This window comes from Ranitomeya variabilis, chromosome 3 (genome assembly GCF_051348905.1).
Source record: "Ranitomeya variabilis isolate aRanVar5 chromosome 3, aRanVar5.hap1, whole genome shotgun sequence".
Taxonomy (NCBI): domain Eukaryota; kingdom Metazoa; phylum Chordata; class Amphibia; order Anura; family Dendrobatidae; genus Ranitomeya; species Ranitomeya variabilis.
The window spans coordinates 162,827,258-162,833,293 of NC_135234.1; positions in this window are offsets into that span (position 1 = coordinate 162,827,258).

Below are 6,036 nucleotides of genomic sequence, written 5' to 3' on the forward strand. Positions count from 1 at the left end.
TTTTCCTGAGTTTGCTCATTAGTTGATTCACTAGCATCTCTGCTTACTGCAGCCTTCGTCTCTCTCTCCTTCTAATCCTTGAATGGTTCTGATTTCACCTGATGAAAATGGATCCTCAGAGTTTAGCTACAGGTTTGAATAATCTCGCTATGAAGGTTCAAAGTTTACAGGATTTTGTAATTCATGCTCCTATATCTGAACCTAGAGTACCTTTGCCTGAATTTTTCTCCGGAGATAGATCTCGCTTACAGAATTTCAAACATAATTGTAAATTATTTTTGTCTCTGAGATCTCGCTCCGCTGGAGATCCTGCACAGCAGGTCAGGATTGTAATTTCCTTGCTCCGGGGCGACCCTCAGGATTGGGCATTTGCTTTGGCACCAGGGGATCCTGCGTTGCTCAATGTGGATGCGTTTTTCCTGGCTTTGGGGTTGCTTTATGAGGAGCCTCATTTAGAGATTCAGGCTGAAAAGGCCTTGATGGCCCTGTCTCAAGGGCAAGATGAGGCTGAAATATACTGCCAAAAATTTCGTAAGTGGTCTGTGCTTACTCAGTGGAATGAGTGCGCCCTGGCGGCGAATTTCAGAGAGGGTCTCTCTGATGCCATTAAAGATGTTATGGTGGGGTTCCCTGTGCCTGCAGGTCTGAATGAGTCCATGACAATGGCTATTCAGATTGATCGGCGTTTGCGGGAGCGCAAACGTGTGCACCATTTGGCGGTGTCTACTGAGAAGGCGCCAGAGATTATGCAATGTGATAGAATTCTGTCCAGAAGCGAACGACAGAATTTTAGGCGAAAAAATGGGTTATGCTTCTATTGTGGCGATTCAACTCATGTTATATCAGCATGCTCTAAACGTACTAAGAAGGTTGATAAGTCTGTTTCAATTGGTACTTTACAGTCCAAGTTTATTCTATCTGTGACCCTGATTTGCTCTTTATCGTCTATTACCGCGGACGCCTATGTCGACTCTGGCGCCGCTTTGAGTCTTATGGATTGGTCCTTTGCCAAACGCTGTGGGTTTCATTTAGAGCCTCTGGAAGTTCCTATACCTCTGAAGGGTATTGACTCCACGCCATTGGCTAGTAATAAACCACAATACTGGACAAGTAACTATGCGTATTAATCCGGATCACCAGGAGATTATTCGCTTCCTTGTGTTGTATAATCTACATGATGTGTTGGTGCTTGGATTGCCATGGCTGCAATCTCATAACCCAGTCCTTGACTGGAAAGCAATGTCTGTGTTAAGCTGGGGATGTCAGGGGACTCATGGGGACGTACCTTTGGTTTCCATTTCGTCATCTATTCCCTCTGAGATTCCGGAATTTTTATCTGATTATCGTGACGTTTTTGAGGAGCCTAAACTTGGTTCACTACCTCCGCACAGAGATTGCGATTGTACAATAGATCTGATTCCGGGCAGTAAGTTTCCAAAGGGTCGTTTATTTAATCTGTCTGTGCCTGAGCATGCTGCTATGCGGGAATATATTAAGGAGTCCTTGGAAAAGGGACATATTCGTCCTTCGTCATGTCCCTTAGGAGCCGGTTTTTTCTTTGTATCTAAAAAAGATGGCTCTTTGAGGCCGTGTATTGATTATCGGCTTTTGAATAAAATCACGGTTAAATATCAGTATCCTTTGCCACTGCTTACTGATTTGTTTGCTCGAATAAAGGGGGCCAAGTGGTTCTCTAAGATTTATCTTCGTGGGGCGTATAATTTAGTGCGAATTAAGCAGGGGGATGAGTGGAAAACCGCATTTAATACGCCTGAGGGCCATTTTGAGTATTTAGTAATGCCTTTTGGTCTTTCAAATGCCCCTTCAGTCTTTCAGTCTTTTATGCATGACATTTTCCGTGAATATTTGGATAAATTTATGATTGTGTATCTGGATGATATTTTGATTTTTTCGGACGACTGGGACTCTCATGTCCAACAGGTCAGGAGGGTTTTTCAGGTTTTGCGCTCTAATTCCTTGTGTGTAAAGGGTTCTAAGTGCGTTTTTGGGGTTCAAAAGATTTCGTTTTTGGGGTACATTTTTTCCCCCTCTTCCATTGAGATGGACCCTGTCAAGGTTCAGGCTATTTGTGATTGGACGCAACCCTCTTCTCTTAAGAGCCTTCAGAAGTTTTTGGGCTTTGCTAATTTTTATCGTCGATTTATAACTGGTTTTTCTGATGTTGCTAAACCGTTGACTGATTTGACTAAGAAGGGTGCTGATGTTGCTGATTGGTCCCCTGCTGCTGTGGAGGCCTTTCGGGAGCTTAAGCGCCGCTTTTCTTCCGCCCCTGTATTGCGTCAGCCTGATGTTACTCTTCCTTTTCAGGTTGAGGTCGACGCTTCAGAAATCGGAGCTGGGGCGGTTTTGACGTAGAAAAGTTCCGACTGCTCCGTGATGAGACCTTGCGCGTTCTTTTCTCGTAAATTTTCGCCCGCTGAGCGAAATTATGATATTGGTAATCGGGAGCTCTTGGCTATGAAGTGGGCTTTTGAGGAGTGGCGTCATTGGCTTGAGGGGGCTAGACATCAGGTGGTGGTATTGACCGACCACAAGAATTTGATTTATCTTGAGTCTGCCAGGCGCCTGAATCCTAGACAGGCGCGCTGGTCGTTATTTTTCTCTCGGTTTAATTTTGTGGTTTCTTCCCTACCGGGTTCTAAAAATGTGAAGGCGGATGCCCTTTCTAGGAGTTTTGAGCCTGATTCCCCTGGTAATTCTGAACCTACAGGTATCCTTAAGGATGGAGTGATATTATCTGCTGTTTCCCTAGACTTGCGACGGGTCTTGCAGGAGTTTCAGGCGGATAGACCTGATCGTTGCCCGCCTGGTAGAATGTTTGTTCCTGATGATTGGACCAGTAGAGTCATCTCGGAGGTCCATTCTTCTGCGTTAGCTGGTCATCCTGGAATCTTTGGTACCAGGGATTTGGTGGCTAGGTCCTTCTGGTGGCCTTCCCTGTCGCGAGATGTGCGAGGTTTTGTGCAGTCTTTTGATGTTTGTGCTCGGGCCAAGCCTTGTTGTTCTCGGGCTAGTGGATTGTTGTTATCTTTGCCTATTCCGAAGAGGCCTTGGACTCACATCTCCATGGATTTTATTTCTGATCTCCCTGTTTCTCAGAAGATGTCTGTCATCTGGGTGGTGTGTGACCGTTTCTCTAAGATGGTCCATTTGGTTCCCTTGCCTAAATTGCTTTCCTCATCCGAGCTGGTTCCTCTGTTTTTTCAAAATGTGGTTCGCTTGCATGGTATTCCGGAGAATATCGTGTCTGACAGGGGAACCCAATTCGTGTCTAGATTTTGGCGAGCGTTCTGTGCTAGGATGGGCATTGATTTGTCTTTTTCGTCTGCTTTCCATCCTCAGACTAATGGCCAGACCGAGCGAACTAATCAGACCTTGGAGACTTATTTGAGGTGTTTTGTGTCTGTGGATCAGGATGATTGGGTTGCCTTTTTGCCCTTGGCGGAGTTTGCCCTCAATAATCGGGCTAGTTCTGCCACCTTGGTTTCTCCTTTCTTCTGTAATTCGGGGTTTCATCCTCGTTTCTCTTCCGGTCAGGTGGAGTCTTCGGATTGTCCTGGAGTGGATGCTGTGGTGGAGAGGTTGCATCAGATTTGGGGGCATGTGGTGGACAATTTGAAGTTGTCCCAGGAGAAGACTCAGCATTTTGCCAACCGCCGTCGTCGTGTTGGTCCTCGTCTTTGTGTTGGGGACTTGGTGTGGTTGTCTTCTCGTTTTGTCCCTATGAAGGTTTCTTCTCCTAAGTTTAAGCCTCGGTTCATCGGCCCGTACAAGATATTGGAGATTCTTAACCCTGTGTCCTTTCGTTTGGACCTCCCTGCATCTTTTTCTATTCATAATGTCTTCCATCGGTCATTGTTGCGCAGGTATGAGGTACCGGTTGTGCCTTCCGTTGAGCCTCCTGCTCCGGTGTTGGTTGAGGGTGAGTTGGAGTACGTTGTCGAGAAGATCTTGGACTCCCGTGTTTCCAGACGGAGACTTCAGTATCTGGTCAAGTGGAAGGGCTACGGTCAGGAGGATAATTCTTGGGTGACTGTCATGATCTCAATGGCAAGAGAACATAGCATAAGCATATATAGGAACTAGCTCTTGGAAGATGGGAACTGAGCTGACCATGAACTAAACCTAACGCACAACTAGCAGTGGCCGGGTAGCATGCCTACGTTGATTCTAGATGCCCAGCCCAGCCGGAGGACTAAATAAAGCTAGCAGAGGAAAATATTAGTCCTAGCTCACCTCTAGAGAAATACCCCGAAAGGAGACAGAGGCCCCCCACATGTATTGGCGGTGAGTTGAGATGAAATCACAAACGTAGTATGAAAATAGGTTTAGCAAATTTGAGGTCCACTTACTACATAGCAGAAGACAGAAAGGACACTTTCATGGTCAGCTGAAAACCCTATCAAAAAACACCATCCAGAAATTACTTTAAAACTCTGGCATTAACTCATAACACCAGAGTGGCAATTCCCGTTCACAAGAGCTTTCCAGACACAGTAACGAAACTACAGCTGTGAACTGGAACAAAATGCAAAAACAAACATGGACAAGAGTCCAACTTATCTAGTAGTTGTCTAGGAGCAGGAACAAGCACAGAGAGGCTTCTGATAACATTGTTGACCGGCAAGCAGCTAACAGAGCAGCAAGGTTATATAGCGACTCCCACATCTTGATGGGAACAGGTGAACAGAGAAGATGAAGACACCAGTTCAATTCCACCAGTAGCCACCGGGGGAGCCCAAAATCCAAATTCACAACAGTACCCCCCCCTCAAGGAGGGGGCACCGAACCCTCACCAGAACCACCAGGGCGATCAGGATGGGCCCTATGAAAGGCACGAACCAGATCGGAGGCATGAACATCAGATGCATTCACCCAAGAATTATCCTCCTGGCCGTATCCCTTCCACTTGACCAGATACTGGAGTCTCCGTCTGGAAACACGAGAGTCCAAGATTTTCTCCACAACGTACTCCAACTCACCCTCAACCAACACCGGAGCAGGAGGCTCAACGGAAGGCACAACCGGTACCTCATACCTGCGCAATAATGACCGATGAAAAACGTTATGAATAGAAAAGGATGCAGGGAGGTCCAAACGGAAGGAAACAGGGTTAAGAATCTCCAATATCTTATACGGGCCGATAAACCGAGGCTTAAACTTAGGAGAAGAGACCCTCATAGGGACAAAACGAGAAGACAACCACACCAAATCCCCAACAGAAAGCCGAGGACCAACACGACGGTGGCGGTTGGCAAAAAGCTGAGTCTTCTCCTGGGACAACCTCAAATTGTCCACCACCTGCCCCCAGATCTGATGCAATCTCTCCACCACAGCATCCACTCCAGGACAATCCGAAGATTCCACCTGACCAGAGGAAAATCGAGGATGAAACCCCGAATTACAGAAAAACGGGGACACCAAAGTGGCAGAGCTGGCCCGATTATTGAGAGCGAACTCCGCCAATGGCAAAAAAGCAACCCAATCATCCTGGTCAGCAGACACAAAACACCTCAGATATGTCTCCAGGGTCTGATTAATCCGCTCGGTCTGGCCATTCGTCTGAGGATGGAAAGCGGACGAAAAAGATAAATCTATGCCCATCCTAGCACAGAATGCCCGCCAAAATCTAGACACGAATTGGGTCCCTCTGTCAGAAACGATATTCTCAGGAATACCATGCAAACGAACAACATTTTGAAAAAACAGAGGAACCAACTCGGAAGAAGAAGGTAACTTGGGCAGAGGAACCAAATGGACCATCTTAGAAAAACGGTCACACACCACCCAGATGACAGACATCTTCTGAGAAACAGGCAGATCTGAAATAAAATCCATCGAGATGTGCGTCCAAGGCCTCTTAGGAATAGGCAAGGGCAACAATAATCCACTAGCCCGAGAACAACAAGGCTTGGCCCGAGCACAAACGTCACAAGACTGCACAAAGCCTCGCACATCTCGTGACAGGGAAGGCCACCAGAAGGACCTTGCCACCAAATCCCTGGTACCAAAAAT